The following is a 26,784-nucleotide window of genomic DNA, read 5'->3' as shown; positions in this document are numbered from 1 at the left end:
GATAATGTTTTGTGTCGAGATAACGCGTTGCCTTATTCCTGCCGCCTCCCGTTAACGCACGAGACAAATGGAATGGGCGCATCGCCTTGGAGCCATCCAAATGAGGGTGTCTGCCGTGAAGTGAAGTGAAGTGAAGTGAAGGAGGAGGAGGAGGTAGAAGAGGGAGGGGGGCAAGTGCCACAAAAATCAGGGAGCGGCTGCTCGACCCTCGCGGCGCATCACGGCAGCAGTCAAGTGAATGTGAAAACAAGAGAAAGCTTTGCGGAATATTGATTTAATGCCGCAGCCTGAGCAGGGGGAAGATGCGCGCTCCAGATTACATGCGCTCTATTTCCCACTCATACAGAACCTTGAGTTCCTCTGCCTCCACACTCCAGAGAACCAGGGAGAGACAGAGAGATGATGTTCTTTTAAGTGTTGTTGCCCTCTGTGAAGTCCAACTGTGTAGAAAATCAATATGGAAATATTAAAAAGAGGAGAGCAGCAAAAATATGTTAATCATATTACGCTCCCTTTGTTTCTATACATGTAGAAGAGAATATCAAGGGATCTTCTCGCTCTAACCTCCCACCACAGCACCTCCTGCATAGGTTACCCTTCCTTTCAATTAGCTCCCCTTCTCCTAAATAATAAATTAGCTTCGGAACTTGTTAGGATCAAAAATTTATTGTAAAGGCTGGTTTAGGTCTTGGCAACACTAGCTAGAAAGCGCCAGGACAGCATGAAGCCACCACATTTCAGAAGCTGAAGGTGAATGTGTTTGTTATCATAGTAGAGTCATTTAAGTGTCAAAGACTTCTCAGGTTTTTGTGTATTTTAACATCTTTTCCATCGTTTTTTATTATCAGCTCATGGAAATGACACAATCCTGTTTCTTGGATTTGAGCCACGATGATTGCTTTGTTAAATGTCTTATTAGTACAATTCCTGATCCACCTGCACCGGTTCATTATCCAGCAAATCATCCAGGAAGACGATGCAACCAATCAAACTACATGAGCCACAAATTAGATGATGAGTTTCTGTTCTTGTATTTGAGTATGTAATTGAGGTTACATTACATGACACGAAATCAGACACAAGTATACATGTGTTGGAGAAACAGAACTCTTCTCCAAAGTAAAAGAGTAAAAATGTTATCAGTGCAACTTCAAACCACTGAAAAAAGTCTTATATGAGCCACATAAGGGATGAAGGTCGACTGACTGACACGACAGCATGATAATTTCTGCCAGTATATCAAACCGCCACCCTAATGGGTGCAGTTACAGCTCCCTTGCTGACTTTATAGATTATTTTTTTAGTCATCCTTTTACTCGTGATAATGCCGAAAACGTCAAGTTCAAATTGTGCCTCATTTAGATTAAAGTGCCCACATCTTCAAGTTGACAGCTGCTCAAAAGTTGATGCATAGACTCACCAAACATTTTCATTAATTCCTCTTTTTTTTTTGGAAGGGAGAGAGAGGAAATGGAATGCGTGCATTTCCCCACGCTGCCCTCCGTGTAACTCTGTGCGTCGATGACAAAAAACAGATCTTTGGAACAATTTGTTACTTACTGCCCCCACCTCCCTCCCTCCCCCCACCCACCTCCTCACCAACCCCCCCTCTGGCTGCTGAAAATTATGAACAGTGAGCCGCACTCACATTCTTGCGCACAGCCAAGTGAGGAGGCGCCTCCGCTCCCGTCCTGGGCCAATGGCGCACAGAGCAGCCTTATTATACTTATCCCCGGCTGGCCAATGGCGCACCTCTCCCCTGCTCACATGACGCCTTTCTGTGCGCTCCCTCTCCTCTCAGCGCTCAATCCCGGCGAGTGCAGGCATCACTGAAGACCTGACACCGGCGGAATCGGACGTCCACTGTCCTCGGCAGAATTAACCAGGTGTTATCTTATGCAAACTTTATCGCCGTCAGATGAAGATGACCATCCCGGCGATGAGGATGAGCGCGCTTCGGCGGAGGAGCAGACTTTTTTCCGTCTCCAAACGAGCGGAGAGGCGCAGGGGCGAGACAATAACGCCCAGAAGTTATTGAAATGAATCGTAAGTAGGCGACGTTGAATATTTTCCTCCTCTAATCGCTTATTTATTGCTACAATTCCGGAAACTTGTAGTTATATCTATCTTCTGGTTCTACTTCTACGCAAGTCGACTTCAGTTTTACATTTATGACTGCATGTGTCACTTTTGCACCGTATGCTTTCTGTCCTTTTTATCTATATTTAAACATTTTAAAATGCTTTAAAGGCTTTAATATGACTTCACTTGCTGCTTGACTGCTCTCTAAGTTCATTTTGTGCTGTCCACATTCTTTGTGCGTCTCTGTGAATTTTTCTCATTGTGGATGTGTGGCTGTCTGCGCGCAGCGCCATAGCATGAAATATAGATAGAAAGCACACGGTAAACCCGATGACCCTAGCCAGGCAGGCTGTGCAACCGGTCCACACGGCTCAATGAGGACAATTAGGGGGGGACAAGAGCGAGAGAGAGAGAGAGAGAGAGAGAGAGAGAAAAAAAAATGGAGTACTTGAAGCGCACTAAAACAGGGCTGCACTTCACTTCAACCCGCCAGGCAGGATAGGGGTGGATCTTCACTAACCTTTTGTGACACTTCCAATGCAGGATATGATAAAAAAAACAAAAAACCTTCCTTAAGTTTAGACTCAGGTCAGACTCACATTAACAACTGAAATACTTGTTTTTTCCTCCCCCAGAATGGAGTTGTTCCACCCAAACAAGCGTTTATGTCAATTTCCAGTGGATTTGACAGACACTCAATGAGGTCATGTCATTCACTGAACCTTTTTATTGATTGGAAATTAGGGGGTAGCGGGGTCAGGGGAGGAGGAAAGGGGGCTGTTGCAAAATGCATGTACATTTCAGGGGCAAAGCAAAAAAATGGGTGCCCTCTGATTTTCCGTGATTTCTGCACAATCAGAGGGAAAGAGCGGGGGACCGGGGCCATTTGATGTTTTGAAAGGCTTCAGATGGCTTTAATTAGGACCTATAAAATCTGTCTGCCCCATTCTCTGAGGCGGCGCTCTGGAGGAGCAAGAAGGGAGGGGAGATGACAAAAAAAAAAAGAAAGAAAAGAAAACCGATACAGAAAGTCACTTCGGCAAAGGATTGTCTAATGAAATTTTTATAACCTTCCTTTTTTCTTCTCGTTGCTCCCTCCCTCGCCTCCCACCCTCCCCTCCTTGATGCTGGTGGTATGTAGGCAGCCCTCTTATTCCCTCTTTGTCTGGCTGCTGTGTTATCTACACTCACCCCCCTCAATCCTCCCACCACCCTCAACCTAACTACCACCTACAGTCGGCCCGACCCCAGACACCTGAAGGCTAGACATAATGATCAAGAGAAGTTCCAGTCTGTCTGGAGCACAGCCAGTTGTTTGAGGTTTTCTTCTTCTCCTCTTTTTTTTTTTTTTTTGTCCTCGTGTGTGCTTGGCTGGCGCTGCTCGTGCCTCTGCCTCTTTCCCCTTTCTCCATCCACAATCAAGACACGCTATGTTGTTTGTGAGTTTGTGTGTGTGTGTGTGTGTGTGTGTTTGTGTGTGTGGTAAAGGGTTGTAGTTTCATCGCTACTGCTACTATTGCTGCCACTGTGTAGTCTATATGGATCTTGGATGAAGTGTGGGTGACTCACACAGCTGCAATACACACACTCATGAGGAAACATCAAAGACTTCTTCTGTGTGTGTGTGTGTGTGTGTGTGTGTGTGTGTGTGTGTGTGTGTGTGTGTGTGAGTGAGTGAGAGAGTGAGATTTCAGCTATGCTGTTCTTTCTGGCGAGAATATAGTTATGGCTATGGTGCCTTTAGTTATCTCTTTTTTTCTGTTTTGTTCAATTAGCTGGGGTTTATACGCGGTGATACTTTTTGTTACATTAATTGTGCGATATCACTGCTCAGAATTTTTCTGTGGCGCATACAGGAGGTTCGGAAGCTTGATGTTTTCCTGTTTTAAGTTTTTCCAGCACGATGACGTTAAAGCTCAGTCTCGGAATTCAAAAGAAATGGGGTCACTACAGTAATTATTCCATTATTAATGAACGGGAGTTGAATCTTTTGAGCTGCAAAACTGAAGATTAAAATATATTTCCTGCTCGGAAGATTCCATTTTCTACTGTAGGTTTTAAATGAGGCCCTCAGACGCTGTCTGTCGCACCTCGACTCTTGACGGTGGGCGTCTTTGAGTTGGGGCTTAAGCCGAAGTGGCTTCTGAAGTCAAGCAAAAAGAAAGAGAAAACGCTAATTAGACATGGGAGATGATAAAAAAAAAAATGCTTCGATACGTGGATTTCTTTGACAGACAAATTCATTTTCAAGAGTGTATTCTGTTTGATGAGTACATGTCTTTGTTTTCTCGATGTGTGTTGGTTAGGGATTACATCATTTGGCTGCTGCTGGGTTAGCTAGATAAGAAGCTAGCTTGCTTTATGGAAAATGGCTGGTTGGAGTGGAGTCTTTGTTTGGCATCTTCGCTTGACAACACAATGAGAATCCGAACAAGTGCAGCTGCATGCGATGTTTTCCTGTTTCCAGTCGGACGGGCCTAATAATTTCGGAGTTGTTTTTGTCAACAATGTCCATTTTTGATAAACTTGTTTGTTAGAAGATTATCCCCTGACAGCTGGAATGGGCTCTCTCTGTACCCGCAACCTTGTAATCTTCTCAGATATGATGCTTTGAAGAACAAGTGTTGGTGAAATTTGCACAGAGCTTCAACCGAAATCCCGCCACTTGTTTTTGTGTGTTTTCTGTGTATCATGGCATCAAGGAGATTGAGGATGTCTCTTCCTCTGCCACTAGCCTTTGAAGGGGGAAGTAATAAAAAGCTCAATGGGTGCAACAAGCTGTTCTTCCCTCCTACACTTTGAGGCTTTCTACCTGGAGATGAATAGGAGGCCCCTCCATAACGAAGGGGGAGAAGACAACATTTTATTGAAGGCTGAGGATGTGGGGGGATGCGCCATAGCTTATAGACACTTGGTGTGAAATAGTCCAGTTGTACTTGTTTACAGGATAGCACCGTCTACTGAGTCTGACATGAGAGTTATTGTTATTTTTTGGGTTTTGTGAAGGCATCATTTTCTAACTCTCTAATCTGTCAACATGTTTGAGTACAAATGATGTTAATCTATTATGGTTTATGTAGGTCAGAAGGGTGTTATGTAAACATTAACAAATTGTCCTGCTAAATCCCGCTTGAAGTAAAATACTGTCTTCATAGCGTGATAATGCAACATCCATGTTAATGACATTGGACAATCACAAAGCCACAGATTAGGATTTACGGTAACCAGATTTATGCGTGAAGGAGTGAAGTCATGGTCAGGAATGTAAATGGCGGAGTCATTCAATTACCACCGTGCCCTTTCCTGGGAAAAGTCCCCAGCCGTGAAGAGGTTAATTGTTTTTGAATCTCCATCCGAGGGGAGAAAATGGGCGAACGGGAGGGATAATTGAGCCGCTGATAGTTGAGTGGATTATGGATTACTGCGCCTTTCCAAAGGAGAAAAGAAAAGGAGGTGAACGAGGGAGGAAGGAGAGAAGGAAAAAGGGAAGGAAGGGGTGTGTGAAAGGCCCATGTTGTGCGATGCAGCCGCAGGGGTCGTCTGGCCTTCTTAGGAAGATGGAGAACTCCAATCCTGTTTAGCCCACGAGGTGACCCTTGACCCTTTCGCATGCTCCTCCCTGCTCCAGGTGCAAGCCCTCACTGCTGGCAGCTCGCACCCAGACACACACTGCAAGCTAATTTTTCACACACTCTGTAAGCACTGGGGGGGAAACGCCGTATGAAAACGCAGATCCTCTGAACATTTCTACCCCCCCTGCTTTCTTCATGCCATTCTATTGTCAGGGGTTAAAGATCCAAGGCTGCTTGTTGGGGTGGGGGAGCGCTGTGATAATACAAGGCCTCTCTTTTTTCTTCCTTATGTTCTCGCTGAGAAAATGGATGACTGTCTTTAAAGGGGGGAAAAAAAGATGATCTGACATGGTGCAATAATCACAGGAGTGTTAATCAGAGGGATGTCATGTATAATTACTACAGTGTTTGATAACACCACAGCGAACCACCTCAGGCCATTAGCAAAAAGTTTCCCGATGCCATTAATGGGCGTTAATAAAATTCAAGAAAACCCGGATGGAACGAGCCCTCTGCATGGCCCACTGGTTAAAGCACTGTAAGGTTAATGAACCAATTTACATACTTGCTGCTGCCATCTGGGTGGAGTGACGAGGCAGATGCTTCCTACTCTGTACTGTTGCTTTGTGCAGTTCAACACAGAGGAATGTGTCAGGTCCACGGAGGTCGATGGGCGCATTTAACATTTAGCCTGTGGTCAAAAACAATCATGAATGAACTGGAAATCGATGCTGCTGAAAGGTCCTGTAGAAATACAGTAAGCATCGACCACACTGCTTTCGTGTTTAATTTCGTTTAACCCCATTGCAAATGGGTGAATAAATGAGTGGAGGTTGAATTTGACTGCCACTTTAGGTCACCAACCTTAGCTATTGTTCTACATACAAAGTGATGCTCAAGTGTGGATTGTACCCCGACCCCCTCCGATACAAAAAAAAAAAAAGTCAGAAAGAGGGGGAGCCATCTGACCCTCAGGCGATGAGAAACTTGACAGGGGCCATCCACAAGAATCACCATAGCCGATGCTATATACTGGGGCAAAAAGAGGATTAGTGTCCGTCCACCTCTCTGCCATCCTCATCTGGGTGATCACATTACAAATAGAGCATTCTCGAAGCGCTCTTTTAGCAGAGGAACACAATGAGGTCTGTCGGCGATCAATAAAGCAGTGTGAAAGCAGAGGGATATACTTAAAAAATCAAAGGCTCTGGCTGGCATGGCCATCATCTCGCCCCGTCTGCTGGAATCAGATAAGGGAGCGGGGCCTTGCAGGAAAGGTTGTTCGGCCCCAGGGCTGCTCGACTTGACGGATATCCCTCCTACTGGCACCCGTCGCAGACTGATTCCATCTGCAAATGGGAGAAACCACAACGTTTCTGCATCTATCTGGTCCCTCTCTGATACTGTACATGTGGAAGAACAGCTGAAGGGATAGATGGGTAAAAGGGAGCATAATATATAATCCCCGCAGCGTGTATGGGGAGAAAATACGCAGCTATTTCTCTAACCCCTCTGTTGTCCTCCATGGATGATGGCTTTTACCTCATGCTTCACTTACATGATTTAAAGAAAATAAAATCACCCCGGTTTTGGTTTGACAATGTGTCAGAGCTGGTGCGAGTGTTCGTCTCAGATTAGCTCTTTGTGCCGTTAGGAGAGAGGAAAGACGCGGTGGGGGGGGGTCAGGGATGGGGGAACAATACCGCCGCGATCCCAGTTGAAAGAAATCATTTGCACAATTTTATGAAAGCTGTATTTGTCCGGTTGGATAGTTTTATCAAAGCCCAACAGCCACGGTGGAACGTGATTTAAATGACGGGGTGAGCTACAAAGCTGGCGAGGTGTCGGGTTAGAGTCATTTCTCAGCTGAACGCTCTCCAGGTAAATGCAGATAATGCGCTCTCGAGTTTTTCTTTCTCTTTCTTAAAGAAGTCTAATTTCTACAGATGGCTCTGAGCTGACACCAGCGCTGCCAGAGCTTCTGTTCTCAGAGCTAAGCTTGTACAACATTTATGTGGTGAAGATGAAAAGACATCATGGCTACGCTTTATTCCTGTAAATTCATCCCTGAAAAACTAGCTCAGAAAAGCACTGAGTTTCTTGTTCTTAAAGTATTATCACTGCCATTTTTTTCTTCTAATTTGAAACTAAGTCTCTTTTCTAAAACCCTTTGGATTCTGACATTTAAAACTTGCATATGAGAGTTCAGGTAAGTGCACAGGACATGTGATAAGAGGATGTATGTAATTTCTCACTTGTGGTGCAGACAAAAAAAGAAGATTGCCTCTCCCCATATCTGTTGTTGTTTTCAGTTTCAGAACCCCCGACAGTATTTCCTGGTGACTCACTTCTTTCCGAGCCATTTATGCTTGAAAACTTCCTAAGGATGAACCACACATATTCTGGGTTTTATCGTCGATGAGGGACCATTGGGCATAATGAAGTTCTGTTTCCCAGCATGAGTTTGGGAGGCTCATGATTACAAATGCTTCTCTCATTGTCTCCCATCATCTCCTGCCTAATTGAAGACAATATAACGAGACAATGGGGTCTCGCTCATCATTCTGCATCAATGGCATGCTCTATGGAACGTGCCAGTCTGTTAAAAGTGGGGTGTCGATGGTGGGAGGGGTGTGTGTCTGTATTGATACTTGAATGCGCTCGAGCTTGTTTAATTTGGACCAAGAAGATGGACAATTAAACAACAGCTCCCGGGGGGGCTGTTCATTTTGGTCAGCTTCCCCACTTCATGGCCGCCCGCCCTTGTAAACTCTCCTGGATGTGTCTGGGTCATGCGTTGGGGGGTGGAGTGGGGCTTGTAGGCGGGAAGGGGATTGGGCGGGGGTCTGCCTCTGGAGAGGTTGTCTCAGATGATTAGGACAGCCAAGTGGGGAGAGTCCCTCAGTGCCTGGCCTCCTTCACCTCCCTAATATGTTCTGAATAAGTCCCCCTCCGCTGTGCGTTTGTTGTGGGGTTTGGCGGGAGGTGGGGTGGGGGGGGGGGGATTATGTCTGGCCATGGTTTAGGAGTGTTTGTCATCTGCCCCCTCGAGGCCTGCACCGGCTCCTTTGTCTGAGCGTCAGGCGTCGGTACAATGTCAAATCACACAATGTGCCTATGCAATCAGGGCATCTTGGGTTAGGAACTGACACAGGATTTCATGTCTGGGTTTTTCTGGTTGAAACACACCATTGCAATAGTTTTATATTTGTAGTAATTGCAGCACTTTTGTGCCTTTTTTCCAATCCTAAGAGGAAGTAAATACAGATTAAACTCACTGTCTCTGCAGCTACATTATGTATTTCTTAAATTTCCACAGATGACTTGGTGTGACATAAATGTGTCGCAGTATGAGGGTATTCTCAGAATATTATCAGGTCGAAGCACATTTCATCTATGAGTGTACAGTCCGTTATGAGTCACTCAGAATCAAACCTCCGCCATTTTGATCTGACTTTCCACAGTCATGCATAGAAAAATGCACCACAGAAGAAGCAATGCTCATTTCTCTACATAGGCATCAATAAAGCAGAATGCTCTGCAGCCACAGCTTGCATCTTTGCTAATTGCTAGTGTGAGAAATCCATCAAAGTCTTTAACAGCTTTTTTCCCCTAATTTGAACAATGAGGTGTTGAAAAGCATCTTGAAACACGCAGGATAAAAGAGGAACAGTATTTACAACACTTGAAACAATTGATATCCATTAAACAAGATCAGTGTCATAGAAGTTTAACAGCTAAGTAGAATTTACCTTAAATCAAAATAAAGTGGCCCACTCCTGGTGCCTGTATTGTCTGGAATTGAGTTTGATGGTCTCAAAGGTGTTTCTATGGTTTCACACAGTGCATCTCTGTATGAAATTTGGAAGAAAGATTCATTCAGCTCCACACAATGGCTAACAAAGAGGGCACTGAGCCCCAGCCAAATATCACAAGTTACATTGAAAACAAACAAAACGGTCTTGCTGCATACTGAGGAGGCAAAACCTCCCCAATGGCTGATAACAGCTCTGGAGGATTTAGGCGCTGTGGGAGAAATGGCTTCTGTGGCTTTGCATTCAAGTCACTTGGCCATTTGGAGCACCAGGAAATGACACACATTCCTCCTTCCCAGTAACAAAATAAACCCAAATCTTGCTTCCTACTATTTCTGCACAGTTACGTCCACAATTTCAGTGTTAATTACTTTGCTTGAAGTCGTGAAATTGATTTATGGTCTTGATTTCGGGGCACTTTGAGGACACTTGTATCAAAATCGGCTTTAAATACAATGCAGTTAACAGCATGCCAGTATATCTAGTTAGAGAGAATAAAATGCAGTAAAGCATTTTGAAACCACATGTTTCTGTAGCATACTCTGCAGTTCCTGTAAGTCATTTATGAGGAATAGAAACACACACACACACACACACACACGTCCACATGACATCCATATAGAGACAAAGCCTCTCCAGCTCAACCATGTTTCTGGCAAGATTTGCAAAAATGCAAAAGTGTGTAACTCTTAGTGTCCTGAATCATATCGTGACCAATGGGAACACTCTACTTTCTCAATCTCCACTTTTCTCAAGCTGAACCGGCTGCTAATTCTGACTCACAAACGTACGCGGCAATGACTAATCGTTTCACATCCCTTTGTCTCAATATACAACTGCTTACAATGTGCGTTCTCCAAGGGCCTACCTTCCTATTTTGCAGATGAGTAAATACACCCAGTTTTGATGACACACAACAAGCTATTTTTGATCACGTTAGCCTTCACACGCTCTCATGAGTGGCAGTTTTTAGGTGTTTCTCGTACAGCTGTGCTCAGAGTCTCACAGGCTTTTTTAATTGACAGAAAATATTTCAAACTATGAAAATATCACAAGTTCACTTGATCTGCCTCGCCTGCTTGTGGAAGGGCTTTTTTTTTTTTTTATAGCTTCTAAGTATTTTCCACTTCATTTGACTGTGCCTGAAGGTATATTAAAACCATTTTCATAAAGATTTTTGAATAAGCCCTTGAGATGTTTTTTATAGCCGGGGTTTTGAGCAGTGTAGATAGACACATCAACGGGCTGTTTGTGTGTGTGTGTTGGGGGTGAGGGAGTAAGTAATTACAGTTGTGTGTGTAATTGAGTTTTCCTGGATTCCGGGTGAAAGTCTCATCTGACCAACGGAAATGCGTTCTTTGGTGCTCTTTTTTAGCCCGGCATTACATCGCAGGAAAGGAAGAATAGTTGTGGTATCAAAGCAGTTTCAATCTCGGTGTGATTTTAGCGGATATTAAACGCTTCCAAAATTAGTCGCACCACTTCCCACAACCCCAGAGTCCTCAAAAGGTGAGAAAACGATGGAATTTAATTGAATTTTACTCACACTGAAGCATCTTTTCCATGTAACATCTTTTGAGACGAAGAAGAGGTTGTAGGAGGTTAGGGTTAAAACACTGGTAAATATATCAGTCTATGCAAATCAGCTATCAAATGGAGTCTGGCTTTTTTTTTTTCTGGTGGTACAAGAAAGCAAATCTAGTGCGGATGATCTCTGTGTGGGCAGGAAGCCTTGAAGGTTTGCATCATGTCTGCCACGTTCTCCCCGAGGGCATTCAGCCTCCTTACATGCAGAAACGCACACACACTCGCGCACGCAAGTCACCGTTTTTCCTCGCAGCGCGGCAGGAGTCTGTCTTCATCTGTCCTATTGATTGATGAAGCAGGCGCAGCGGGGTGTCCGAGAGAGGCAGGAGTCTAGATCAAGGCTGTGCGTGCTGCATCACTGGCAGCCACGGCGCACACACACATCCGCGCACACACATTAGCACTCATCCTCGCACACTTTTTTCGCCGTCTCTGTCATGCTCTTTCTGTCTGTCACAGCAGACACTGTAGACACGGGCAGCCATGACACACAAGTGTACACACATGCATACTGAGAGACATGACACTCACAGCAGTGCTGACACACACATCATGTCATAGCTTACAAAGACACCCAATCACACTTACACGTACACACACACGCGGCATGAATTAGCATGGCTTGGCTGTGTGTGCGCCTAAGCTGGACAGACGTTTTCTATAAACATAATGTTTGTAGATTAGTTGGGGTTAATGATCCGATTGCCTCGGAGCTGCCACGGCGTCTGTGTGTGTGCGCGTGCACACGTGTGTTTTTGGCTGAGGGGAAAAGGCGCTGCTCTACTGCACTGTCTCCCTCACTTCCAAATGAGACATGCCCCAGGCACCATTACAAGAGCAGTATTTATGCTATTAGGGTACTGGGTTTGCCGCGGTAGCAGTGGTACCAGAACGAAACAGCTAAAATTATGTCTTGACTAACCTCAATGGGCAGGTCCAGTATTTTCTTTGCATAAATGAGAAATTAAAGGTTGTGTACTTAGAGGCTATTTTTACAAATCGCCTGTTTGGAATATCACGCACATTATTTCTGAGCCATGTAAATGTAAAAGCCAAGGAATAGAGCTTTTCTTTGTTTTAAGTGTTTGTTCTCTCAGAGCCAAAATAAAAATCAGGAGTCAGAGTTTTTTTTTCCCCTCTCTTCTCCATCTTTACTTTGGTGTTTAAAATTAGCTCCCCAGTCCAAACCAGAAATAGTCCTCTGCAAATGATTTTCTTCGACTCTCAGTCAACTGAAGTCGGCGGGTTCACTGAGGGTGTAGTCCCTCCAAACCCCACCTACAGTACCTCCTCCCCACAAACACACTCTGAGAAGCCCCTCTCATGTAATGCTGAATGGACAGAAAAGTGCAGAAATGAAAGAGAGGAGAGGAAGAATGACTGAAAAAATGAAACTCTTTCCCCAAAGTGACCCCCACACCCTCCACCTACATACTTCTCTCCTATCCCTCCCTCCCTCCCACCCTCCATCAGTCGTTCCCTCCCTACCTCTCCTCCGGCGTTCCTGTCGAGGCATGCCTCCGTCCCCGCCAACCAGCATCGTCCGGGGCAGGGCGAGGGGGCAAGAAGAGAGGAGGTGGGGGGGGGCAAACAAAGGAGCACTGTTGCTGCCTCGCTGGGGTTTTGCGGAGGGTCGACACCAGGCTGGAGGGGTGCGGGTGGGTGGGTGGAGGGGTACAGACGGAGCGAGAGTGTGACTGAGGAGGTTTATCATTAAGAATAGAGATTAAAATGAATGGGAGGGGAGCAGGGGTGTCTGTTCTGTTCACAGTAATAAAGAGGACAAGCAGTGCCAGTCATTTTTTCACACGCACCCAGACACACACACACACACACACACAGTTGCCACACTCACGCAACGCTGCAGTTGGTGTGAGTGAGTGAGTGTGAGAGATAGGGGAGGGACGGGGATGGTTCATTGTTTCCTTGCCATTGTACAATATTTGCTTAACCCTCGTGCTTTATCTGTGCAGCTGTATGCTACAAATGAGATGGGCGCAAAGCGTGTATGTGTGTGTGTGTGTGTGTGTGTGTGTGTGTGTGTGTGTGTGTGCGACGGCTGCTGTCACAGCTGTTAGCAATTTCATCAGTGTACTGTAAGACACCACCTACACACACGTACACACAGACCCCGTCAGTTTACGAAGCAGTATGGCCATGATAAAATCATTCAAGCACAATTACACGTCAACTTAGTCTCCACAAACAAAAAACCCAACGATGAAACAGACACAGTAACAAGCCAGCGCAGGTATGCAAACTGTAAATGGCAATCACACAGCCATATAGCAGCGTAATAGTTATAATTCTATGGCTCCTTTTTGCCACTGGTTGCTAGTCAGTGCTCCCTGACCCCAACTTGAACCTCATTCCTCCTTACATTGAGCAAGCTTGCTCCACTCTGCAAATACAGCGCTGGTTGTTGTTGCTCAGCATTGCTCAGATTTTCAACTGTATGCTTTAAAAACAGTTACCCAGCACAACATAACAAGATATATCCTGACTCTCAAAGGTCATGTAACACATTCTTCTTTCATGAACCGCATCGATTTGTAATCTAAGCGCCCATCTTGTTCATACATTCCTTATTACACACCGAGTAAGAAACTGTTTTGAAAGATAACAGAATTTTAGAGGCAATAACTGGAATCCCACAAGGCCTAACTGTATGAATGGAGTATTATATATATATTTATTCTCCTTCATGTGTGGTGCTGGTAGAGATATCTCCAATCCAAACAGTTTCTTAATGGTTTGTTTCCCCTTTCTGTCTTTTTCCTTGTCCATGAAAGGAGCTGGCATAAGAAGAAGAAACAAAAGGGGCGCTAGCAGCGTTAGCCTTGACCACAGAGGGAAGCACGGGAAGCAGAAGAGCAAACGAGGAAAACACAAGAGCGATGAAAGAGAGGTAAGAGAGCTCGGTTTGCCCTCGGGTTATACATTGTGTGTGTGTGTGTGTATGTGTGTGTCCTCTGTTGCCCTTCCACCTGATTGCCTGAGTCAGCTGTGTACCTGGGGTGGGTTTGTTGTTTGCATGCATGTGTGATTTTGTTCTGTGTTTGAGTGCGCGTCCGTGTTTGTTTTCATGTGTGTCCCACGCGGGGAGCAACAGCTGCCCAGCGATGAACAACCATCTTGGTTGAGTCACCTGCTGCATCCTCAACATCTCTATTGTCTTCATCTCTGTTTCCTCTTTATCTGTTTTCCATTTAAATTAATTTATCTGCACTAAAGAAGAAACCAAAAGCAATACTCATCTCTCTGTATGTTGATATACTTAATGATTTATATGATTAGGTCTCCTGTAACAGTCTGACATTAGATTTAGTTGCAAATTCAGAATTTATCAGGAACTTTATTTCGTTTCTTTTAATATTAAATAGGCAGTTTACGGAAACAATTACAAATTAAACAATTTAAATCAATGGAAAATCTAAGAAAAGCACTAAACATTTGTGTTTGGTCATGAATGCTGATTAGTTATACAAAAGAAAGTAAGAAAAAAAGGATTACAATATGGAAATATCTTCATCAGCAGGGGCGCTGACACCAAGGGAGCTGTCCTGGGCCCTCTAACCTTTAAATTATCTGCTGTATTAGATTGTCAAAAACATGAAAATATGAAAACATGTAGTTTTTGATAGCATGTCTCTAATATGAACGAATTTTGGTGGTGGGGTTACCTTTTTAGCTAGCCTATATTTGAATTAAACAGTACGTGGGAGAGGAACGCTCTTTTGCCACATGCAGATGGAGTATTGTTCTTGTTAAACCCACATCCCAGTCGTTACCACATTCAGTCCCCACCTGTGCTATCACGTTTTTTTTTATATGTGTGTCAGAAAACAGAGAATCCATTTCATGTTGTGAGGATTTTCCAGCATCCATCACACTTTTAAAGTCCCAACATTTCAGGGATGCAGGGAGTAAAAATAAAAAAACCCTTGGAGAACAGCATAGCCCAAAGGCAAAACACAGGAGTGAAACTGGGAAAAGAGCCACCTTATTGTTTCAACTGTGTTTCAGCGCTTCCCAAAGCGAGCAGTCTCTCAGAGAGTAATCTTCTCACTCTCTCTGTGTGAGGCTGAAAGCAGCAGTAAATCATTTTCTACCATGCAGGCATGGCCAGAATGGCTGCCACCATACACAGATAGGGGGATGGTTAAAGAGGAGAGGCAGTGTGAGGAAAAGAAAATGTTGTTTTTCTCAGTTCTTGTCATCCTCCCTTCTGATGAGACTCTCTTCAACCTAAACCCTCCACCCAGAGGTTACAATAGCAATGGTGGGAATTTTTTTGGTGAAGCTTTTTTTCCCAGTCCAGGTTCTGTTACTTTAAGTCCTAGAAGATCCAATGCACTTCATGAGAGGGCCAAACCTACTTCATATATTCATAATTATGAAAGCTGACTTTCTAAAGGTTTCTTTAGTTTCTTTTATCCTCCTCTTCCTTCTTTAGTTGGACCACCAAATGTTTAAGCTTCCCTGAATTGTATGTAGGTTAAAATTAGAGCTGGGTGATACAAAGTGAATCAAATACAACAATATTTTTTCACCAAATACCTCGATATTGATATTGCGACAATATTGTGGGGTTGATTATTGGTGCTTTCACAGAATATTTCCAAAGTGAGATTTTTGATAAATAATCATCAGTAATGTGGATAATGCAGCCTTTAAAACCAGGTAAAAAGACGACACTCGCGATATTACGATATCCACAATCTAAGACAATATCTAGTCTCTCATCACAATATCAATACAATATTGATATATTGCCCAGCCCTTGTTAAAATACTACCATGATATGGCAAAGGGCACAGTGGAAATGCACAAATTAGTATTAAGGGTTCAATGTTCAAGATACTTTTCCAGAAACCCTAAAAAAGGGTGGAAAAGAACCCGTGACTCTTCTAATACAGGACATGATACTTACTGTCTTGCTAACGTGCCCTGTCAGTACAAATGTCCTCCTCCATCACTCTCTTTTTCCCTCTGTGAGAAATACTTACACTATGAACTGTACCTCACAATGACATTCTGCAGAAGACAGAACAAATTCAATTCAGCTTATTTCAGTTCAGCTCAACTCATTTCATATCACCCCCGTCCAGTCCAACTCAATTCTCTTTTCTAGTGTTTCATGTCTCTCACTCTCACTTACTTATTTTCAATCTGCCCGAGCCATGCAATCATCTGTCTTTTCTCACATTTTCTCAACTCCCTTCAGTTATTTCTCTTTCGGTGCTCACGCTGCTGTTGCTTGGCCCAATCATTCTAACGTCCACCACAAAAAAATAGTCATCCCGTCATTTTAAAAGACAGGAGACGATGATGAAAGATATTAGGAGGGTTGTGGGGGCACAGAGAAATGATTTAAAAGAGCAGGGGACGATCCTCTAAGGGATTGTGCAATGCCAAAAATAATCCATGTTAATTATTGGAATTCCCCACGTTTAAAAAATCTCTGTCCAAATCACCCCATTTGGACAAGACAAAGCTGTTTTTAAATAGAAGTGGGTTTTGAACTTGTTTGAGGAAGAAAGGCCTTCTTCTTCTCCTTTCATCATTCTTTTGATGGATGTGCTATATATCAACCAACAGGGATTAGTGGAGTCACAAGTTGTACAGCTACACACAACCCCATTGTTTTTGGAACTGGTCAAATGATGCAAGCATAGTCTGGGGAAGAAAGAAAGGAAAAAGGTGGAGGATGTTGTAAGCAAGTATCCAGACATGCCACTGCTCTTTCTTCTTAGCCCTTCTTCCTCTCAAGTGTGTCTGCCCTCTGCTCCGGTGGAAGAAGGTCTTTCAGGAGCAGCCGAGTCTGTCTAAGCTGGCTTTAAAAGCTGCAGGACTCAAGAAGCGCCGTGGCTCTCTTTTGGTGTCCGTTTGTGTATACCGAGGCGGGGCTGCAAGGCTGAAGCCACAATGTGTCACACGGTTTCATATTTCAAAAAACGCATATGGGGAAATGACAGGCAAATGAGTCACTCCGTCAACTCATATTGATTCACTGCAGGACTGGGGGACAGAGCGAGTAATTGTCAGTTTCACGCTCACGCAAAATAACCGGCAAATGATGGACGATGGTTTACAATGGTGGGGAGGGACGGGGGGGACATACTCTAGCTGGGGAACGGGCATAAAAGCCTGATGGACAAGTGTCGAAAATGGTAACATTTGTGTCCGCACAAAGGAAAGCACAGAACAACAGAGTGCTCCTCTATCAAAGCCTTTTCCCCCTCAGCAAAGACACCCACCAACCACTAGAGGATTAAAGATTAGAATGAGAGCTTTTATTGAGTTTGAAGCCACAGCAGTTTCAAAATGACTGGATGGATGGATGGATGGATGGATGAGTGAAAGATTGATGGGCATGAGGGGGCAGAGATAGAAAAATTAAAACAGAGAAAGGCAGTGGTGGGTAGACAAGATTTCAGAGAGAGTAGGAATCAACAAGAAAGGGAAAGAGATGGTCGGTGGAGAAGATTTCAAAGTGAGCATGAGAGAATTATCCATGAGAGAAGACCAAAAAGGGGAGAGTTACTGTAGAACTGGTAAATAGAGAAGTGGGGGGGTGAGGGCCAATAGAGCGATGCCTCTAATGTCTTTATAAGGTCATAAAATACTGCACTTCCTGGCCTCTATCTAATTGCTGCGAGGGATGGGATGGGATGGGATGGGGGGAGTCTTGATTCTACCTGCCTACTAAATGAGGCCTCTAAATCCTCTCTGCTTGGCCTTGGGGGGCTTTCTTTTGGATTGCTACGAGGGCAATTCAAGGAAGGTCTGTGTTTGAATATTCTGTATTGTTCTTTTGTTGTAGATTGAAGTCGAAAAAGAGAATACAAAGAGAATGAAAAGCAAAGAGAGAAAAGGAAAGAGAGGGGAAAGTTCTGTACGTTAATGATCCCCTTAGAGTTATCTGGCCGGAAGAAAAGGTGAATGTAGAGTCAGAAAGTGGAATAAGAAGAAAAATCCAAAGACATGGAACGAGGAGTAAAAATATAATGTACTCATGTGCCATTTCTGACAATAACCACTTGAAAATAAGGCTGAGAAAGAACACAGTTAGAGAGAGTTTTATTGACTCAGCAGGAAACGACTGTAGAAATGTCTACGCTTCCCCAAGGAGCTGTATGCTGAACTCTTAAAAACGTGAAAAGTAACGCTTGCCATCATTGGAAAGGAAAACATTTTCATTTCATAAACTGCTTGTCTAAGGGACCCTGCCCCAACCTCTAACCCTCAAATAAGCACAGTAACTAACAGAGCCTTCAGAGGCAGAGAAAAGCAACGTGGAGCCGGGCTGAAAGGCACACACTCATTCTAAACTATTCCCCACGTACCTGCAGACGTATTTGAATGGAAAAGCCATAAATATCAGTACTTGTTTCGAAATGAGACAACATCAATTTGAGAACTGTGACAGTGTTATGAAATGTTTGGGACCATGAATCATAAAAGATAGAAGATAAAAACAGTCCTTGCCAAAATAAAAGCTTTTAACTACATCCAGATATTTTAGATTTCGGCTTACCAGATGTCTACAGATATAATATGTCTGTGGGCAGAATGGTAGAATTAAATGTCTCACAGATGAAAGAGCAATCCTCCTCTATCTTTTAATACTTGATGACATGACTGAAATGCTCAAACAGATTGAAATGACAACAAAAATGCCATATAGCCTCTACTAATGTGTGTTGAAAGGAGCAGTGTGTAGGATTTAGTAGCATCTAGCGGTGAGGATTGCAGATTGCAACCAGCAGTAACTTTTCATATGTGCCAATTGTGAATTCCTGGTTAGGATTCCTTCGGTGTTAAATGTTTGGGATGTTGTTAGTGGGAGCCGAATTTCCCACAGAGGTCTCCTTCTCTCCAAAGCAAATGGATCAGGTGATTAAAACAATGACTAAAACAGTTTTGCATTACAAATCAGTGTTTCTTCTACACTGTTAGGCTTGTCGCAAATGGCCGGCTAGCCTAGCATTTACTACTGTGTGCTCACCTTTTTTCTCTGATAATTTAAGAATCAGACGTTCCTGAGATTTTTTCTGGGAGCCGAATTATCCACAGAGGTCTCTTCCACTGGACCAAATGGACCTGATGGTTTAAAACCAGTAAAAACACTGGGTAAAGCAGTTTCACGTTAAAAATGAGAGTTTTTCCAATGCAACACAAACTTAAAGACTTTCATGGTTTGCTTTTATGTGTCATAAAAATGGTGCTTGCTAACAAGTGGCTAAATAAGACCAGCGGGGTAGTTTGTTTTATAGCCTAACGTCAGCATTTTACTTCTTGCGATTGCATTAGGCTTCATAAATCAAGAAAGTGGTGTTCATTTGTGCAAAATGTGTCCTAGACTTCTTTTACCACAGAGCTTATTTTCTGCAGTAATCCAAAATCCGAAGGAAAAATCCCATAGGCTTTTTGACGAGAGAACCAGGGTGATGCTAACGTCTGCGTCAGCCTACAGAAAAACGTCATCCCTGGCACACTCTACGTAGATATAAACTGCTCATTTGAAGGTGATAACATGACGATTCTTATTTTCAGGTGATTATACACTAGGAGAAACATATTATATTCCATTTTCACCAATACATTTCCCTAAATCCTACACACTGGACCTTTAAATTGTATATTGTAATCGTGTAATTTGGAATCATTAACGGCCTACTGTCATTGTCGCTGTATTTGTGAAGCCCACGCATCTTGTGGTTTTCCCTCTCCATCCAGTCACCCTATGTGCTGCATATTCAAAATGAATGGTAATTTCAGCCATTGTGATTTTGTTTTCCAAAATGTAAATTCCGGTATTAATTTTTATCTTTTGTCAGTGACTTATGCTGAGTTCATGAGCCGCGCGCCTAACTTTTGCTTATTTTGATGGCAGGGGCACAGGGGTGTATTGTGCCTCAACTTGCCACGCTACAGGAGCTGTATAACAGTTGCCTTTTTTGTGCTGGGTTTTATCAGTGGGTGAGAGAATGAAAAGGAGTCAAAGGCAGCCCCCTAAGCTTTCCATAATGCGTCCCGAGAGGAGACAAAGGCCTGCATTCACTGCTGGGTGTCGATAAGACCTATCATTAGTCTGCCATTGGAGGTATTACCGACACACACACAAACACACTTATATACACACATATACACAGAGTGCAGTGGGGTACTTATTCCTGTACCCATTCTCTTTTTTTCACATACACGCATAAATATCCATGTGCGTGCCAGAGGAGTGAAAGAGGCAGCCAGGCCCGACTTGAATCGAATAAAGGCAGAGGAGTGGACCCCCTGCTGCTTTCCCATCACAGCAGAATTCACTCAGCCTTACATGGCCGCAGCTATCCCCACTCAGCTATACGTCTTCCATGTATGCATGCGTGTTTCTCCATGTAGGGCTGCAACCTTAACTGTTGCTACAACAAACTAAAGATAAGAACGCCTAAAATTTATTATTATACATACCTCCATTGGTCATTTATGATGAAGAATCATTATGTTTGGACACAAAAGGAAAAACTCATTTCCAGAAGTGTTGTGTGTTGCATTTTTTAAACATTAGTCATATATAAATTAGATTAATGGTGTTTTATTTCCATGAAATTGCATTATATAAGTGCAGCCATTGTCCAGAGGACTGATGGCCTTTACTCTTGTGTTTTAATGCATTTATTTCACTTTCTTTGTTTTGCGCTGGAGGAATGGCATCTTTGTAATGCTGCATGCAGTAAAGCATACCAGCACACTGACAAAATCTTCACAATTGCAGTTAAAAGGTCAAAGGAAGCTGCCAGCTGTCTGGATGATAGAACTCCTTGTTTACAGTAATAATACCAATGTCTCAGAATTAATGTGGTATTGACTTATTGATGATAAAACGCTACCCATAGTACATTTACTTAACAGGACAGGAGTAAAATTAGGTGCAAGAAGAAGAGGATGGTTGGGTTTCCTATTAGGGTTTGTCTATGCGTGTGTGTGTGTGTGTGTGAGTGTGTGTGTGTTTACACTCAGGGGAGGACGACAGCACTGCTGTCTAGGTCCTAAGTAGATGATGGACCGTAGCTCGTATTCCCATTCCCTCTCATTAGCTCAGTCCCCGAGAATATATGAGGTTACTTACCTTCCCTTGCTCTTCCTGGCCAAACGGCAAGCGTCGGCTGAGGGTCATTAGCCTCGCTGCTTGGAACAAATGGCCTTCGATAGCATCTCCGCTAAAATACAACAGAAGCAGATTAACCCCTTGATCCTTGGTGGATAGCATATTGAAAAGATTAGGAAGGAAGGACCGGACAGCAGTGATGACCATTTTGTTTATTTTTAGCCTCGTCCATCTTAAATTAGCTCTTTCGTGCTAGTGTTCCTTTGTTTTGGTTTCATTTGCAGCAGCAGATTTTTAAAGAGTCCTGCATTTTTTGGGGGCCTTGGAATCTCGTTGCACTTCGGCTAAACATCACAGTTGTTTGCCTGAAAACAAAAACCGCAGAGAGAGAAGTGGGCAGAGGATCAAAGCCCAGGGAGGATTTGTCTGGCAGATAGCCACTGGGGTCCTGCCTGTGTAGACGCTCCCTCTTTCTCTCTATGTCTTTATGCCTCTCTATTGTGGACACCACTCGGTTGCCCCCTCACACTGCCAGTTTGAAAATTATAGATCATGAAAAAGAAGAGTGCAGTCACAACAACCTCCTCCCTGGAGCCGACGCCTCCTTATTACAACGTATGGGCGTGTGCACACACACACACACACACACACACACACACACACACACATACACGCGTTGTCTTGTCTCTTTCCCTCTCTTTCATCTAAGTGGCTGGCTCTGTGCAGGTTTTGATATTATATTGGTATTTCATCCCAACTTCTTTTGATATGGTAACCAATTCACCCACTTGATTTTGACATCCTGCAGATTTTGTTATCAAAAGAACCCTCTGCGGGAACTTTTTATGTGTGGGATCATTTACAAACCTACAGGGTACAGGAGGAGATAATCCAACAATAAACAATATGAAATCAGATTGCCTTTGTAACCTCGGTGAAAATAACTCCTCACAGCGCTGAATAGGTTTATTTCCATCTAAGGTCAATGTGTTCACCAAAAAGTTCTTTCCATAAGGCCTCGGTGAGGTTTGTGGCCTGTTGGTGGGGGGGGGTGGCTCAGATGTCTGTTTTGGGCAGAAAGACACGCCCAGAGGATGGATATAATTAAGACTAGTGACTTTTCTTTTCTTTTTTTTGTGAGCAAGGAGGGTGTTTGGGTAACTGCTCTGGGTGGTCTAGCTCTACATGCCTGTGCTAGTTTTATTACAAACAGGCGCAATATGGTAAGAACTCAGACATATTCTGACAAAGGACAAAGATTGGTGTATATAGTATGCTCAGACATAAAAGGTAAAGAAATGCAAACAGCCATGTCACTTGTTTCCTCGTCTGGTACGTCGTTTTTTTGCACATAAAAAAAAAATCCAAAGTGATCAAAGCAGTGGGTAGACGTACCTGACATTCATAGAGGTACACTTACAGATTATTCCTTCACAAAAAACAACTGAGTCAGTGTCGTCAGAGTCAACTTTAGCAACATTTGACAAACTTTTATCTGGAAGCCATCTTACAGTTTGATGCTGATCTTTATTTCAGTATTGAACTGAAGCCATCTGATCCCAAAAAAAAAGGGCTACACGTATAAGGTTACCACAAAGACCGTAAGTGCTTCTCTACTCTTCAAGATAGTTTTCTATGTGAACTGATTTAGCTCAAAGAACCCGAGACAAAACTTGCAGGAAAAAAAACTGTAATTGCAGGATTTTTTCCGTAGACAGCAGACATCTCTTACTCTACCCAGTATCTTACATTTCAACCATGGGTGGCCCAGTGGAAGTGGAACTCTTAACTTAACTGTTTTGTGTTCTTTGCCCTTTCAGCCACGCAGAACCAAAACTGGCCTCAAATTGCAAGGGAGGTGTCCACTGATAACTCCTAGCTAGGTTTATTTGCTTGACCCCGCAGCACTGTAGCAGAGACAGAAAATGTCACCTGTGTCTCTTGAAATAAGGCGTCAGTGTTGCACAACTTCAGTCATTCTCCTGATAACCACTGCACAGTTTGAAAACTCTCATGCTAACCAAGAGAGGAATGTTTTACACACACTTTATTTTCTGACACATTTGGAAACAAACTGTAATTTTTACAAGACTTCCTTTATTTTATGGAAAAAGAACAAAAAACTGCAAGGCCAGTCAGTCCCACAACAAGGGCTCTTCCAGCACTCCCTCCCGATTAATGACATTTTCTCGTTAACACATAAACACCCCGTGTACCATGGAGCCCTCAAACGTCCGTTAATTTGCAACTTCTTTTTTTCCGTTCGCGTGAATTGGCTCATTTAGCCGGCAGAGAGAACACAGATCTTTTATTGTTGCGTTTTGTTTTGAGGGGGCCTAAACACGTGGGTGGTCCCGGGTTGTTGTTTTTTTTTTTTAATGTACTGAGCAGCACATGGATCTGTTAATGAGAGTATAAATTGGTGACGCCGTGCCGGGACCTTAATGACTGAGGTGCCCTCCCTGGTCTCTGCAAGTCTGCTTACTGGAGCAGAGAAAGAGAGAAAGGGATGGGAGCAGGGGAGAGCAGAAACAATGAGAGAGAGAGATGGAGAGGTGGGAGAGAAATGATGCAGGAGGTGGTTTAAAGAAACATAGTGATTGTAGGAAGGAACACAGAAAAGAGTAGTAGCTGACGGATACGTTACCTCTGCAAGACAGAAATAGTAAATTGCATGTATATTCTGGCAGAGGCAGGCAATCGAACAGAGTTGGAACTTTAAAAAGCGAAGCAAGGGGGTAGTTCTTAGCCGCATAAAAGGTTTAATTTCTCCTTCAGCTGTGGCGAGCAGCTTTCCTGTGCGGCCCTGTTTCACTGTATTTAACATCAAAGTGAAGTATGAACAATTGAGGCAATTTTTCAACTGGCCAAGGTCAATCATTGTTCTTTTCTGTATGAATGTAGATCCGGCTGAGAGGAATTCAGAGGAACTACATTTCACTCGCAAGGCTGTGTTAGCAAGCCACCTTTCAATAACCTTTTGGTGAGACTTTTCTTTCTTGTGTGTGTTTTCGTTTTGCACCTAGGTTTTTCAGATTGCACATATAATTTCTCGGAATTTTCAGCACCATTTATTACAGCTGTGGCGTTATTTTTCTAGCGTGGCTTTCATTAGAGCTGTGTCTAGACTGCCTTAAATAATACATGGGACTCAGTGCATGTGAAATGAAAGAAAAAAAGGAGACTGATGTGAGCATAAAATATTACTACCACACATAATAACATGTCAAGTTTGAAGTTGGCCTTAGACAGTCCGGTCCTGGATCACATTTAAGCTTCAGAACGCCACTGTTTACAGTGTTTACACAAACCAAAAATGGAACTGGTTAGGACATGCATGCATGCATGCTCAAACACAGCACATTTAGACTTGTAGATATCTTTAGTAAGAAGCACTTGTACATGCCACATCTAACTATGACCACTCGCCTGCGCGTGTGCCAATGACCAAAAGGTTCTTGAAGCAAAGTAAAAAGGACTCTTGAGGGACTTCTTAAAAACTACAAACGGCAGGGTGCTCAAAGAAATCATTAGCGCGGCCAAAGTAGTTTTAAAAAAAACACAGATGAATATGTCTTCCACAGGAACTTTAATGTGCTTATTGACTACAAATGAACCCACAGCTTTCAGAGTACACAGCGTGACTCATTATTAGTCACAATGGGAGACCAAATGGCACTCGAATCAGAGAAAACATTGGGGGATGCAGAGAACAACCATGATGGCAAAACCGTCATGTGACTCAATACTACTACTACTACTAGTGATCGTGATAATAAGTGCATATTTTTATTTATTTATTGTCTCATAATGTCATACAGTGTCCACATATGGGGCATGTATGCTTTCCTGATGCTGTTTTACTCTAAATTATGTTAACTGTAAAATATGCCAGAGATAGTTGGTCGGTCAATTCACAGAAAATTAATCTGCAACCATTTTTAAGCAGCAATTTGAATATGTAAACTTGGGTTTAGAAAATTGTGACTTCCATTTTCATTATTTTCTGACATTTTTTAAAGCGGTTTATTGATTAGCCAAGAAAAAAGTCGTTAGTTGCAGCTCTCATTTGCTTTTTAGCTTCTTTTTAGACAAGCATTTTGGCAGGGAGCACACAATGTTAGCCTTTTAAACAACAGACAGACTTTATACATGTTGACCATGTTACGTCCTTTTTATTGTTCTTTTATTTTGATGTGTCATTGAAAAGTTGAATACATGTTTGTCACATTGCTACTTGTGTTTTGAACATATTATTTCAGACAAAGTAAATCATGTGTCGGTTTAGTTGAATACCATCTGGTCAACTTTAAATTCTTTTTGATAGCTCATTCTGTCTAAGTGCACATCACTCCCAGCCTCATCGTGCTGTGGGCTTGTCAGACACCCTGCTCTATATAATACTTTACAGTCAGTGCTGTCATTATCCTGAAATTCTTTATTGTGTTTGGGGCATCACATAAAAGCACGTAAGTGACATTTTAGCTGTATTAGAAGAGACATAATCTCTCGCATGTTTTATCCAGATTTGATTTTACAAAGTGGCTTCAAAGGCTGATTTTACATGTTTGTTTTAGCGGGGCTCATGTTCTCGAGGTGTCACAGTATTTTTTCGTCTAACCACCTAGCCTACGTCAAAACTTTTCTTTTTTTCAAGATGAATCATGTGTTAACGTACACACACGGCGGCTGCTTGTCATTGTGTCTCGAGACCACCCAGACTGTAAATAGGAACTGGGGTTGTGAGTGGGCTTGCTGTACATATGACATGAAAGTGCAGACTTACTCCAGCTAATACTGTTACACACATCAGTCGGTGCTGTTGAATAATATATGTACACATCACAGTGTGAGTGTGTGTGTGTGTCTATGTGTATATATGACATTTTAATAACATGGTTTACCAAACAACACCTGAATTTATCCTCTGCTTTCTTCTCTTCTCTGTTTGTTTTCTGTCCAGGTCCAGACATGAAGGAGGCACGCATTCACAGACACACGTACAACGGCACCTAGAGTCTGTCTGCGGTCTACACCACCCTGCCACACACACACATATACACACACAAACACACACACATGCCTGTTACGGTAAGAATCAGAGACCACCGAGTTAGGGGGACAATAATAGTGTGAATGTGAGAAAACAAACTCATTATCCACTGCTATTTTCTCCTCTGAGTAATTTAAAGACAAATTGACTACTTGGATTCCAAAGTGCTCTAAATTCAGTAATTAAATAAATAAAATAAGAATATAAAATAAATTAGCTAAATTCAGTCATTTAACTTCTGAAAAGTAGTTTCTCGGTGCTGGTAAATAAACAATGAAAAGAACGTCTTTCAATCAAATTCGAATGTCTCATTTTGAGCAAATCTTAATTTATGCAGTTCCATTTTTAATTTTAATTGTGTGTGTCTGCTGTCACGCATGCCATTTCTAGTGTGTCTGCATGTGTGTGTGCACAAAGCCTGCTTCGTTTTNCCCCCCCCCCCCCCCCCCCTTACCCACCCTGTGCCCCTCCCAGGCTTCCCAGCATCCTGCTTCGCCCTTCATCCAAAAAAAAAAAAAAAAAAAAAGCCATGCGTGCGTGCTGAAATTACAGTGTGTGAGGCGGCATTGT

General features: G+C 43.0%; 1 long non-coding RNA gene across 1 annotated transcript; it reads left to right on the top strand.

Annotated features, from left to right (window-relative positions):
* The first annotated feature begins 1,746 nt into the window (after window positions 1–1,746).
* Window positions 1,747–26,512, top strand: LOC126396672 (uncharacterized). Its single transcript, XR_007570588.1, has 3 exons — window positions 1,747–2,046; window positions 13,849–13,964; window positions 26,125–26,512. It is a non-coding gene; the product is annotated as an uncharacterized LOC126396672 (long non-coding RNA).
* Window positions 26,513–26,784: the final 272 nt, after the last annotated feature.

Source organism: Epinephelus moara, chromosome 10 (genome assembly GCF_006386435.1).
Source record: "Epinephelus moara isolate mb chromosome 10, YSFRI_EMoa_1.0, whole genome shotgun sequence".
In the NCBI taxonomy this organism is placed as follows: Eukaryota; Metazoa; Chordata; class Actinopteri; order Perciformes; family Serranidae; genus Epinephelus; species Epinephelus moara.
This window is presented reverse-complemented; position numbering and strand designations above follow the sequence as displayed.